Genomic DNA, 14,962 nt, shown 5'->3' with positions numbered 1-14,962 from the left:
TCATTTCACAGTATGAAGCTGATCTGCTTTATCAAAACCCAAAGGAACATATAATGTTTTGAGCCAAGTTGTCAGAGGGTGGCCCTCACTGCGCACATGCAATGTTTCCCCCCAATTCTCAATGCAGTCAGATGTGCAAGTGAGTAGACCCCGAAGTCTCCACAAACACACACAATTGCAATGAAATGTACATGAGTGTAAGTGTGTGAATGGATATGATCTTGGGCCTCTGTTCTTTAAAACACAGCACTCAGTGTCAAAGCTGGGCAGTGCCTGAAATGCTGGGACAACTGAGAGTTATCAATTAATAGTTTTAGGCATCCCTCATTCCTATATTGAACAGTGCAGAGAAACAGCAAAGCCTCTGACACTCCAGCAGGCATTGCTGATGACCATGTCTTCAGCCATCTGGCAATTCCTAGGTGTTGATAATGGACACTTAGTGAGCAGTGTGGATACCAGTGAGACACGGTAAACCCAATTTGCAGATCAATAAGGTTTAATGTGCAAGGTTTACTATAAATATACTAGTTGAATACCAAGCCGAAAATTAACTCATTAAAATTAAATTGAAATTAAAATGATATCATACTCACTAAGCCTGGAGAGCTGAGCAACTACTTAGAAGACTGTATACAGAAACGGCTTTCTTCAGGGGCGCCCACCAGGGAATAAGTGGTCCAACCGACAGCACCTCCCACGGAGTCAGGTGTTGACGGAGCACTCCCCTTTCTCTAAATAGTGACTACTCATACCCTTCCATAAACAGCTTTCACCTAATTACCTCTCTACTAATTATCATATGTGCTAATTACCTACATTGGGTTTTCACCCTTAACTACATTCCATTCTCACCATGAGAATTGGGATCATCAAAACAACATCTGGTGATAGGAGGGGCGGTGTAAAAATATGACCCTTGGCAATGAAAAAGTCTACCCCCAACGTTCAAGGATAGCTTCTTGTTCCCAGCACCGTTATCTATGTGCAGCTGCAAGCATACATGTTGTGTTTTTTGTCTTGTTATGTGCTGGGGTATGCAGAAACTGAGACATCTGCAGGGTTACTCAGTGGTCCTATTCATCTCTGCCAACTGGAAGATGTCATGCTACAGGGATCAGAATAGCCAAGCAAGCAACTGAAGCTATGCTAGGCCTGTAGGGCAGTGGTCCAGCAACTCAAATTGTACTGGGCCTCCAACATTCTCCTCCTTGGTGGCCGCCATAGCTTACTAGGCCACCACGACGACTCCTTGATACACACCTCCAACTCTGACTCAAGGCACCCCAGGTGGGGTCAGAACGGATTAACATCTTCTCGTCGGCAGGGTATATCGCAGAGCGTCACCTCATTCGTATATGGGGGTCTTTTAGTCCCTTGAGTCGCTTTAGGGATCTCTAGTCCACCAAAAAACTCCCATTGCAGCCATTATAGAAACTATCTGCAACACACACACAAGCACAATGGGATGCAATGCTAGATTTAAAATCCCAGTGGCAGTGGGGGACCACCCCAGTTGGGTTTCCCACCAACTGTGCTTTGTGGCAGCTTTTGCAGCATCTAGGACTTCGATTACTTTAGTCCCACCATGTTTGACTAACAAATTTATGGTCTTCAAGTGTTCCTGACTGTGTGTAAGCAGGATTATCGTGTTTGAATGTGTTAGCATGCGTTGACCAAATGAGTATTGACTCCCAATATCACAGGTTGAACATACTCTGCAACATTAATATTTACTACTACTAACTGAAATATATTCGTTGATACTTAATAAACTACGTCACACAATTCCAATACAGCAATATTGCAATAACATTTGTTTTGGACAGGATTAACATCTTTTTTTAAAATTCCATTAATCACAACTTAGGTACATTGCGTGCGTACACAAACACGGCCTTGTCCAATGTACACAATGGTAGAATTAATGCTATTATTGGGTAACAAAGCGTATTGACAATTCCATACATCCAATTCATCTTTCTTACAAGGGTATGTAAATTGTGTCAGTGGGTCTTCACAAATATATCCCAATTCTGATGCCAACATGGCTTCACGTGTGCAGCTTTGTAAACTAAGGAATCGAGTTTCATTTCCTTCTTTCGATCCCCATGTCAGCCATTGAGGGCTAGGGGGACTACTCTGTGTATGTCTATGATGTGAGCAGTAGATATTGTCATTACATACACTGTAATCACTTGAGCCTGGGCATCTACTGTGAAATTTAACATCTTCCCCCAATGACTTAAGACCCTTTTTTGGGTGGTGGCATCATCCCAAATCAATTTCTTTATTTCATCAGGTAGGACTCCACTAAATCCTTGTCGGATGAGACCGTGGCCTATTCCTTGAGCCCAAAGCTGTGCTTGTATGCAACCTAATGCTTTGGAGGTAGCATTTATCGTAATTTTTGTGAGGTTTAATAGGCTTAGGCGTGCTTTTTCATTGTTCATTTCCCAAGGTACCAATATATCTCCAAGTAACTTTTCTCCATATCCCAAGGCTGAATGTGTGTGTACTAAGGGATCTGATAGGGCTCCAAGGCTTCTGCTTAGGACACTTAACTTGTGAGTCAAAACTTCTTCATTAATTGCATTCAGCACTCCTGCTGATGCTCTATACCTCCCAAAATATCTCCTCCAATATCTCGCTTGGGACGTGCATGTGTGTTAGCGTTGTGTGTTACTCAGGTGTCCATCCAGTGCAGCCATTCTCATACTGCAGTGTTACAAATGGTGTGCAGTGGGCATGTAGGTGGGATATATTCATATTTTGTATGCCTACATGTACTTTCAAAAGGTGTACCTTTGGGGTCTCCAGTACTTGGCTCTTATAATTTTCTTTTAACACCAAGTCCCCAACATTGTATTCTCTGGGCTTGGAAGCACAGTGTACAACTACACTCAGATAGGTGTTTATGTACATCACTGCACTTGCAGGGGGATTCACTAAAACCCATTGTGGATAGTGGAATATCCCCATGTAATAATAGCTAAAATTGGCTTTGTTGTAAATTATTTCAGACCGATTTTGACACCATAACAGTGTGTTGCTCTGTTCCTCTCTCGTCCAAATCACTCTGTGTAAATAAATCAAATCATCTGGGACAGCTTCTTCTTGGGGGGTACTCATTTTGGTGACATTAATTGTGAGTTTCCCCTCAAAATTACAGAGAGTCATTATCTTAAGCTCCAAAGCATCTTCCCCAACCACACGGTAGTGGGCAGGGATACCATCCCACAACATGTCTGAGATTGCACCATCTTTCCCGTTCAAACTAACATACACAGCAAATACGCAAAGTAAAACAATAGCAAGAACGCCATACAACTCTCTTTCATATTGCATATAGTGATCTTGTGCTTATGTGTGTCATCATGCATGTGTGTGTTAAGTATCTACAAACAAAACAAAAGTGGGATCTATAGACCCCATTAGTATCAATTATTTACAACATATATTTAATTTCCATAATAGAGGAATTGTACTGAGGTATTCTATAATTCTTCTCGCCTATAAATTCTATTGGTCTTGCTGAGAACCACATGAGTTGGCCATCATCACACTCAGTTTGCCATTTGACTATGCAGCAGTCACTTTGCAAGTAAATAAATCAAAATGGGCTGTGGCAAAAGGTTTGATATATTATAATAACGGATTCTCCGAATTCAGGGTGGTTATCTATGGCATAATCAACAATGTGATTCAAAAATATCAATAACAGGTGCTTTAAAGGATGCATCATGGGCCACAGGCTTCGTCGTCTTCGTCCATAATTTTGGTATTGCCTTTCCATGCCTTGAGCTGTGAAGAATGAAAGCAATACAAAGTTTTCTTCTTTTTATTTTTAATCTCTACCTGATATGCAGTGGGGCTGGCTTTACCCACTATGAACACAGGTCCCATCCATTGTGGGCTCAAAGCATGTACAAATTTCTTTCTAACTCTGTACAGCACTCGATCTTCAATTTGCCATTCTTCGGGTTTTAATATGGAGCCAAATTGCTGATCCATTTTCCTAATATTCGTGCCGAGTGCATTGGCCACTTGCTGATGTGTGCGCGTAATATTTTGTAGCAACTGCGACACATACTGGTCAGCTAACAATTTGGGTTGGAGCTCATCTGGAGGACCGATTGACCACCAGTGCTCCAAGGATCTCATCTTACGCCCTGTCATAACTTCAAAGGGGGAGTACCCGTAGGCTGCTTCTATTACTCTCAAAGCCATGAGTATCAAGGGCAATTTGGCATCCCAATCTCTGCCTTGAGCATTGATTATTTTTTTCAAAGTCAATTTCAGAATTTGATTAGTGCGTTCTACTGCTCCCGAACTTTGAGGATGGTATGGTATATGTCATCTTTGTTTTATGCCTAAGCCTTCACAGGTGTATTTCAAAATCTCACCAATAACGTGAGGACCATTATCACTATCAATCTCCTTTGGGAGCCCCCATCTGGAGAAAACGTGATCTACCAGTATCTTAGCTGTGGTACGAGCAGTGTTGTTTCAAGTGGGAAAGGCCTCGACCCATTTGGTAAACGGATCAATAATCACTAAACAGTAACAATGGCCTCTTTTACTGGTGAGTAACTCAATATATTCCATCTGGAGGCGACACCAGGGTCCTTCAGCCTTTGGTGGCCTAATGGGCCTTTCTTTTTAGAAACATCTGGGATGTTTACTGCACAGGTAGGCAATTGTTTACCCAGCGTTCCACATCTTGTTTCATCTCGGGCAACCATTCTGCTGTTTTTAAGCATCTCCAAGTTTTTTCTATACCAAAATGGCCATTTTCATGAACTGCTTGTATTACATCATCTCGTTGTCCTGTTGGAACAATCCATACTGGTATTCCTTGATCCCCCTGTTTGACCAGAAGCAAACCACTTGAATGCTGTTCAATTTTCCACCCATTCATCTCCCCTTGTGCAGAAGCTGTTGTCTGCTAGCATCACTTTTTGGCAAGACTGCTAAATCTATAATGGGTACAGATTCCTTCTGATTTCCCGAGTAACAACTATTGGAGTGATTGGCATCTGCCTTTCCAAACCTGTTTGTGCCCCCCGCCCTCCTTGGCTTCTTTGACTGCCTTATTCTTCCATTCTGCTATTACTCCCAATTTCTTATGGGCGGGTACTTTCAGCAGCCAGACTGGAGCTTGCAGTGCACCTTCCCATAACGCCTCCATTTTTTCAGCATGGCAGATAGGTTTCTAAGCTATGCATGTTTCTTCCCTCCCCTATGGGCATCCAATCGAAGCATGCTCCTAGAGCCCAGTCAGAGTCTGAGGCTATAACTACAGGGGTATTAGTCCAAGCACCCATTAATGCAGCATGCACAGAACAAGTTCAGCTGCTTGCGCAGAGTGTGACGTGCAGCTTCCTGCCATAAGGATTCCATCTGGGTAGTGAATCGCTGCAGACCTTGTTTTGGGAGATGGTTGTATCATGTAAGCGGATCCATCCACAAACCAAACCTCCGGCTTTCCAGGTAGAATTTCTATGGCTTCCCAGTCATTTACAGGCTGAAAAGGATTGGGGAGGGCTGGTTCTATCCGAGCGAGAGCGCAGTTATACTCAGCACCATCAGTTATTACACCATAGGGGGCCTGGTTGGAAGCCGGAGGTGGATGGACTTCCACACTTCTATTCATGAAAGCTATGGTCCATTTAGCCCAGCCAGGGCTGGATCCATGCCTTTATTTGATTTTCCCAGACACTATGTATTTAAGAGGTGTGTCAGCCCTTCGCAAAATAACTGGCGCAGAAGCAGTAAGGTATTGCCAGTGCCGCAAGACCCACACCAATGCCAGCCTTTCTTTTTCACAAGGGGTAAAGGTAATCTCTGGCCCTTCCAGTATGTGGGAGGCAAATGCCACTGGCTTTTGACCAGAAGGCCCCTCCTTGCTTAAAATAGCTCCTATTCCCTTTGGGGAATGAGCTAACCACAACACAAATGGTTGAGTGTTATCCGGGTATGCTAGTGCAGGGGCGGAGATTACCGCTTGCTTCAGTTCTAATAGGGCCGGATCCTGTTCTGGGCCCCACTTCCAGGGTACTCCCTTCCTCAGTAGATGGTACATTGGCTGTACATTGGACTGTACATTGCCTTTAAGGCAAAATTCTCCACATGGTTGCGGAGCCATCCTGTGAGCCCTAAGAAGGCTCGCAGTGCAGAGACATCAGTGGGTGCTGGCAGTTTACAAATGAATTCCACTCTCTGCTGATCAGGGGTAATTCCTTCTTGTCCTAACACTGAACCCAGGTATCCAACCTCTTGCTGACACAATTGGGTTTTTTCCAAATTAATTCAGAAGCCTTCTTGCTCAATCAGGAAGATGATTTCATTGAGCAAAAGCTGGTAAGTGCGGGGCTGGGAGAGCTCAGAGGGAAACTGCAAAGGCCAAACTAACACTAGGGGCTAAGGTGGAGCCGACAAACTGATCAGAAAGTTCTCCAGGGAGCCAAAGCAAGAAGGTCATGGCCCAGCTCGGCAAACAAACCAACCGTGGGGGGGCAGCAAGAGGGAAGAGGGGACTGTGGGCGGGACAGAGTGGGGGGGTCCTGTCCGTCAGGGGCAGCTACAGGGAAGGGGCAATAATCCCCTATAAATGACATTGTTCCAAAATATGACAATTGTTTTAAGTTTAAATGTCTGCCTCTCTCTCTCTATCTCCCCCTGTCCCCCCATATGACACATTTCACTGGATATGTCAGACTCTGACATGTGATTTATTTCATCTGTTACAAGAAAAAGCATACATGTTTGCTTATAAATGCTTCCCACTGTGATCTGGTTTGAACATTGTCACATTACAGAGGTTGTCATTGTTTAAAAAATAATCATTGTTTTCCTTAGACTCCCAGGTTTCAAAGGCTACAGCGACTCTGTGGCTCCCCAGAACTGCACAGTTCTGCTGCTGCGTGTCATGTGCATTCAGAACTTCACAGCTCGGTCTCAGGCCCCCCCTGCTCCATCCAGCACAGATCCTTCTTAGCGCTTGATTTCCCTGCAACTAACACACATGATCCACACGAGCAGTTCTGAATCCATCCAGGAGAGCGGAGTGGTGTGCACACAAACAGGTTGTTTTCAGGACTGGACACGGGCAGGGTGCAAGGGCCAGTTCCAGAAAGGGGTTCAGGAACCGAGCTGCCTCTGAGGTACCTAAATCCAGTATTTAGATGGCAAGCACCTTCTCTAAACCACTGCTCAGCTGCCACCTAATCTGACAGCTGCCTCAGTTTCCAGGCTGTGGCATGTACAGAGTTCCCGCAGCACTGAGCCTGGCCCAGAGCTAACAAGTTCCTCAGAGCCTTCACTAAAGCCAATCCAAATCAGGATGCTCAAAGCAGATGTCCCCCCAGATATCTTACCATGGGCTGTGAGCCCATAGGCTTCCCCAGAGCATGCCGAAGACCTGTCACCAGAGACAGCTGGGGCAGGGGTGCCTCTCTCGGCCATAGCGGTTCTGGCACTTACCTGGGATGTGTGAGGCTCAAGTTCCAATCCCTATCCTTGTGCTGGAGCAGGGGTTTGAACGCAGCTCTCCCAGAGCTGGAGTGAGTGATCTGATCCACAGGCAATTACCTGCTGCGGGATGGAGCTCGCCCCCCTCCTCTGTTGAAGCCGTTACAGCGGCAGGTGCAGCATAGGAGAGCTTGTGCTACCCCTACCTACGATGTGATGTACCGATCTGTCCCCCACCGCTGTAGTATGTGAGTACCGCACACGCCGACGTGTTCTCCTCAACACCCCGGGGCGGTAGAGAAGTGCTGTTATCCCCAGTTACAGATGGGGAGTGAGGCACAGAAAGGCCGAAAGTGCCTTGACCGAAGTCTCACAATGTCTGTGGCAGAGCAGGTCTGCTGAGATCCAGGCTCACGCCCAAATCATTCCCCGTCCACCTTCCCGCCCAAGCGCTCCTGGGGGAGGTCTTCTGCGCCAGTAGCTCCCAGACTGGCACCTTTTAACCCAGGCACTTGTGGCTCTGCCTTGGGAAAAGCTGCCTGGGCTAGAAGTGGAGAGACCCCTCGGCCCGCCCGTGTCAGACTGGACCACAGCGTGGGAGGACCCAACTCCGCTCACAGTTGATCTGTGAGCAGCTCAGCAAGTTTGCCATGTTCTTGCTCGTCACCATAGAGATAATAAATGGAACAGCCTCATAACTGCTGTTATCCCAGGGGAGAGATGGAGTCTGTGTTGCACCCGGGAGCCGTCTCCTAGAGGGGAGGCTGAGAACCGCAGCACAGGCCAGCAGAGCGTCCAGCTGTTGGCTGACCCTGGTGTAGGCAGCCGCGTGGCATCTGCCCTAGGTAATAGTGCTGCAGCCTGGCACTGCCCTGGAGTGAAGCCAAGAGACTTGTAGCGACGGCGGCTGTTTAATTCAACCATGCCACTGTCTCTGCTGGAGCCACCTGCTGCTACAAGAGCAGCCTGGCGCATGCCTAGAAATCAAGGAGCACCAGCAGCCGAGCCCAGGGCTGCAGTTTGCGTTGGAGGAAGAAGGCTGAAGGGGAAGGTGTTGCTTCCTCTAGCAACCGCACGGACCTTTTCTTCTGCTTCAGCTGGCTGCGTTGCAGGCCCTGCGCCGGTGCGTGCTAGTGAAGCGCTGGATGGCTCGGCCAAGGCAAGTGCAGAGCAGCTGTGCGTGTTCGTGACAGACACCAGGTGTCACTGCAGCAGTAGCAAAGGCCGGGCTGCTCTAACCACCTCCAGTGCTATTAAAAAGATGCAGCTTTCGCCCTTGAGCCACCCACGTCCAGTAGCTGCACGACCTTTAAAGCCAGTAGCTTAGAGAGGCAGAAGGTGGTGGGTGTTGGGAACAAAGGCCCCCCCCACTGCAGACAGCAAAGTTGGTGGGCCTCACCTTCGACTTTTCCCGGTGCCAGAAGCACTAGCTCTGCGAGCATTAGGGCTGGGCCCAGTTAGACGAGCTGTCGACACTTGCCTCCGATTGGCCCATGATTTCAACCTCTATTGCCCGTTGGTTAGATTTTCAAACAAGCACCTTTGTGCTTCTCCCACACGTCCCCCCACGCTGGGGACGCGCTCCCTGTACACAGCCACAAAGCTGCCTCCTTATCCACTTTCTCCTCCCTGGGCCATGACGCCTACAAAAAATAGTCAGGTGGCAGGTTGTGGAGACAACTGCCTGTCAGGCCACCCAATATGGTCTCACAGTTTCCTTGTGCTCCCCTGTCAGTCTGTCTGTCTGTATCCAGCTGTTGTCCTATCTACTAAGATTGTAAGCCCCTTGGGGCAGGGACTATCTTTTCATTCCACGTTTATACAGAGTCTAGGGGCCCTGGTCCATGGCTACGGTTTGTTGGCACAAGGCTAATATCATTAATAATTATTTATAAGACCTACGGGTTTTTCACACATTGGGGCTGGGTCCCATGTAGGAACAGCATTGAAGTCCTGTTTATGAACACAGCCATGGATACTCTTCTCCAGTGCGGAGGCAGACATCCGGTGTTTTTTGTGAAGGCTCCACCCGATCATTGCTGGACTCGTAACAACTGCCCCGTGCATTGTACCCTGTTTTGGGGATCCAATTAAATAAATATTCTTATAATACGTGAGCTCTAGTATATACATAAGTCCTGTCTGTCTATCTGTATCCACCTGTTTCTTGTTCTACACTTAGAATGTGAACTCTTTGGGGCAAGGATGGTCTTTTTGTGCCATGTTTGTACACTACCAACTATAATGCGGTCTTGTTCCATGACTTGGGCTCCTAGGTGCAATGGTCATACAAATAATAATTAACCTGGACTGAAGATCACAGACTGTGACATATAAACATACAGCACAGCACAATAACAGTTGCAGTGTTTCTCACACAGGCTGTTCTATGAATGTTTGTAAAGTGCTCCACAATTATTACCTGAAAGATGCTAGAGAACTGCAGCGAGTTTTTACACTAAACTAGGAAGTTTTCAAGCAGCTCTGGTGAGCCATTTGCATGGAAGGTGCCAAATACAAATGCATGACTGAGACCCAGACCTCAACACAACTGGGAACTCTGAAGAAATTTAGAGAAGAATCGAACTCCACAGCTAGGCCTCACCCCTGTAGATCGTGAAATTTCAGCTAAGCTGGGCCTACTTATAAAATAAAACTACCAAATTAATAAGTGCATATTGCAGAATATGTGAAATGGTGGCTGGAGTCCCTTTTGAAAAGGGGTGATTGTTTCTCATTGCAACACACCCATGCTGTCTTTCCATTCTCAGAGTATGTCTGGTATTTCATTAAGTAACTGTTTATTAAGTGCCTCTCTGTCTGGACCATTTTCCCTAATGAACTTATCCTCTGGGAGTAACTCATCTATGCAGTAAACAGAAATGTGTTAAATGCAGGGTGTGCTAGACCTCCACGGCTCCAGACCTCTCAAAATACCTTAGGATCAAAGCCCATGGCTGGATGCCACCCCAGCTATTGCTCAATTTAATCTCAACAACCGCAATACCCCTTTGTTTGAAGGGTGTGTGGAAGAGCCCAGACTCAAGGGTCCTTATTTACAGGTTCTCTTGCTCAACAGAACATCCTGAAATAGCCAAACAGATTAGGAAAGTCAATATTTATTTTTTACTTAAAGAAGGAATGACACCTGCTTCCAAAAAAAAAAAAAAAAAAAAAAACAGACCATATTTATAGAATGGTATAAACAAATTTTTACACATCACAGTTTCCATGGTCATACATACCAAAAAGTATTATCTAGGAATTTTCTAACTAAATACTTGCAACTTTCCTTATCTAAGTTACAAGGTCTTTCTCTGCATTCCATCTGTACTAGCATCTAGACCTCTTAACTATTTCATTAGTACAAAACATTCTAAGATTAAATAACTACTAACAAAACATTTTCTATCTCAGACTTTTTACAGTGAATTCTAAAATCAGTTCTCAGCAAAAACAGAGACCCCATCTTGTTTTCCCTTCACAGTTGGAACACTGAAACTAAAGAACAAATCTAGGTGGCTAGCACCATTTCATTAATTAGAGCACATGGGTCTCTCCCTCTTGTATTGTTTTCTGGAATTCCTGTGGTTTCTCATGTAAGTTACTAAAATGCTTTGAAAAACATTGGATTGAAGAATATAAAAGAGAAGCAATGGATAAGCAAGCAGGCAAGCTTCAAGAGAAGAAGAATCACCCTTGACAAGAAACTGAGAACTACCATCTTGCCCAGCTGTCTTCTGAGACCACGGATCCAGGCTCTCGGGGAAGCTGCTAAGAAACCATCACCGCCTCTTGCCTGCATTGGTGAGGATAATTGCTTTTGCAGCTAAAATATCCTGGACTTTTGGTTTGGGGGCTCATTGTATAGGTTTATAAGTATAGTAATTAAAGCCTTGCTGTCATTATCCCAGTCTGAGTTAACACCCCCCCCTCAATGACCATATAAAAAGCCAGATCCTGAATCAGGACGGGTAACAGTCACTGATGTCAGGACAACCAACACCGGGCTACCAGCAGCCTGTGAGAACAAGTACCTACCTAGTGTGTGGCCAGTAACACGTGGTGGCTGCGCTGATGTTTAGCCCTCTCCTGGCCCACTCAGCTGGGGATGCTGCTGGGCTCCGGCTGCTCAAAGATCCCTGAACCAGCTAGCTGGGCTAGGGACTCCTACAGTCATTGGTCCCATCCAACTGCACCAGTGACCTAGTCCTCTTTATAGGGCGGCCCGGCTGCTACATGAGGCTGCCCGGTGACCCCTCTCCCATCCCAACCTGCCAGTGATGGGTTCTCGCTGCAGGGACACGGCCTAATGAACCCCTGGTGCCCACAGCCCCGGCCGGTGGGCAGGTGCTCACCGCAGCTCCCCGTCTAACACCTGGATGACGGCGGCGAAGCTCCGGCTGGTCTGGGTCAGGTACCTGTAGCAGGTCTGGAGGCTGTCGCTGAGCACATCCTGTGGGCAGAGCAGATGGCACACAGGCTGTTTCCAGCCGTTTCTGGCAGTTTCCAGCAGTTCTAGCATTAATCCCATGAACTATCCCCCAATGTGTCCCACCAGAATACCTTGCAGCCTCTCAGATGCTAAATGCAATAGCACCTTCTCTGTGCTCTACCGCTATTCAAGGCTTCATGAAATATCAGCCTACTAGCTAACAAAGGAATACTGTCAGCCTTGAAATCGAGCTAATTTTGTTTCAATTAATTTCAAGTACCAGACTTTCCTGGATTCTGCTCATTTATAGTTTCACAATCACATTTTCATTCCTTTCCCCACAATTTTCAATAGCCTCATTTAATGTGGAGGGCAGCACAAACAGGGATAAACCATCCAAAATGAGAAATGCTGAAACTGAATATACAAACATTGTCATATGGAAAGAGTAAAATTAAGAGGAGAGAGGGGACACTTTTTCCTCTTTAATCTCGGTTATTGTAATCCTTATAATTTATAACAAAGGTAGATAAAGTTACTTTGATTGCAAGCAGGGACCAGTGTTTTGTTCTAGGACTGCACACAGTCTAGCACAATGACATCCTGTCAATGACTGGGGGATCACAAATGTTATGGCAATACAGATAATAATAGTAAAATATTTTCAGACAGGCATGATGTTTTAGGATAATGGTGTCAGTTTAATATAGTTTGACTGAACCAATAGAGAATTTTACAATAAAAAAGCATTCAGATCCAATGTGGGCCTTTATATATGGAAATCTGTGTCCTTGCATATTTTAGGCAGTCCATTCCCCATCTCATCTCAGTAGGATAGGATCAGTTACATCTAGGAGAGATAATCAGATCTAATTGGACAGAGACATGCAGTTTGTTTGTAAAGAGATAAACAAAGAGGTGAATAACCAGTAAAGAACTCAGCTCAAATTAATTTCATAGAAGAACTAGTAAAGTGTGAAGATAATTAATTAAAATTGGCACTTATGATCCTACCCACCTTCCAAAGAGTGACAGCTAACGGTCACCAGTGTGGGGACACAGAGGAAGGTCTAGATCCTGCCAGCTGATGAACAGGTGGAAGCAGATCATACCTACACCAGTGAGTTTCCACAATTGATGCCCTAAGTCCATGCTTTGGCAAGTCACTCGGCCCAGGCAGACACCTGCATCCATACAGGGTTACTTGCAAGATCAGCTTCTTAAACAGTAAAACTAGTTTCAAGAGTTACTAATTATGCAATTAATACAGCAGTGAATTCTGTATCCTCCAGGACCAGTGTTCTATTCTGGCCCAGGTCACTAGTGATCAAGGACCCAGTCCTGTTCCCACTGAAGTCATTGGAGTTTTGCCACAAAATGTAATACTAGCTACTAAAATCCAATCCTGCTATTACCTTCTGATAGTTATGCATGGTCCTTTGTGAAACTACTGACTGAAAGATGAGGGGATGAACCTCCTCTCCCGCCACCCATTTTCTTTAATTCATCCAGGATCCTACACTCTGACCTAGCCATGAATTTGTGTGTGCAGAGACTCCAGTTCAGAGCCTTGCCTTGACCAACAGCCACATTTTAGCTGATCATATACTAGAAACTTTTCTGGCCAACAAGCAACAGTATATGTATCAAGCATCAAGGGTCTTACTCAATAACATTAGATAGATGCGCGAAACATTTATAGGCATCAACAGGTTAAAGGGACCTTCTCAAAAGTTGGGAGATCTAACATGCTACCCTCAAATGCCAAGTTGTTACAATTATTAGCAAAGTCATTGTCAATTCTATGTCCCCTCCTTCCCCTAAAGCAAATACTTCACTACAGTAATCCAGAATTTATTATAAGTCCCACAATAAGCCAATGCATGTTCAAATGTGAGGAAAACAAGAGGTCTCAAAATATGAACCCAACTGGTAATTTATTCATGACTGCTGTATAGGTCACGAAGATTGAACTGATCTTCCTACAAGCACATTGGTAGGGGCCTTGCTGTTTGGCTTCCCCCAAAGAGCACTGAACACAGATTATCCTGTGTGAGATCCAGGATCTGTAACTCGCAGCTCTGGGGATGGTGAAGAACTGTTGAGCGCTGGCCTTCCCCATCTTTTGTACTTCTACAGAAACCAAAAAGGAAACCAGATCAAGCGTTCATAATATGGGAGATGGCATCCTATACAAACCAACAGGAGCGTGGCAGAAAACACTAACCTGTACCTGACTCTCTGTGTTTAACGGAGGCTCCCCTCCTGCCGAAGGACTAGACGCTATTGACATCCATGAGGCTCTGGGCACGGGCACATCTCTTGGTGCCACACGCAGCACAGCGCTGATTTTCCAGAACTCTGGAGAAGATCCCGGCTTGGGATAAAAGCAGGGAACAGGCTGCCCGGGGAAGGCAGCTGGGCAGTGCGATTATAGCCTGGTGGCCAGGGAGGTAATTCGGTGCAGGTGGAGAGCTGGGCGGTGCGATGGTCACGGCCCAGGGACCGTCTGAGCGAGAGACACCGCGCGGCCGGGGAGATGCGCGGGGCTGAATGAGGCCGCCCAGAACCGATCGCTGGGTCCTTTTCACCGGGAGGGGAGGGGAGGGGAGAGGAGACGCCCTGCAGCCAGCACCCCCCGCTCCGCCTCTGCTCACCTGCTCCAGCGGGGGCATCACCGCCGCGCCGCCGCCCAGCTTCACCCGCAGCAGGTTGTAGCTCTCCCGCAAGCGGCCCAGCCACTGCCCCGCCCGCTCCATGGCGCCGCGCGCACCGGCTCCGGGACCCGCGCACAGGGCGGCTCGCTCTGCCCAGCAGCCGGGCCCGCAGCATCTTAAATGCCCCCGCGCGGCGCCCAGGTGGGAAGGGCCCCGCCCACACCTGCTCGCACCCGCCTATCAGCGTGCGGCGCTTGTGGCTCCGTGGGCTGACGGGGCGCTCATTGGTCAGCAGCCTCGGCTCACTCCGGCCACCAAGTTACAGCGGGGCTGAATGTAGCTTCATCTCTTTACTCAGCCTGTAGCCCGAGGCGGGCGAGCAAGTGACGCGTTTGCA

The sequence above is a fragment of the Emydura macquarii genome, unplaced genomic scaffold (assembly GCF_026122565.2).
Source record: "Emydura macquarii macquarii isolate MOO-44397 ecotype Brisbane River unplaced genomic scaffold, CSIRO-AGI_Emac_v2 contig_2792, whole genome shotgun sequence".
Classification (NCBI taxonomy): Eukaryota; Metazoa; Chordata; order Testudines; family Chelidae; genus Emydura; species Emydura macquarii.
This window is presented reverse-complemented; position numbering follows the sequence as displayed.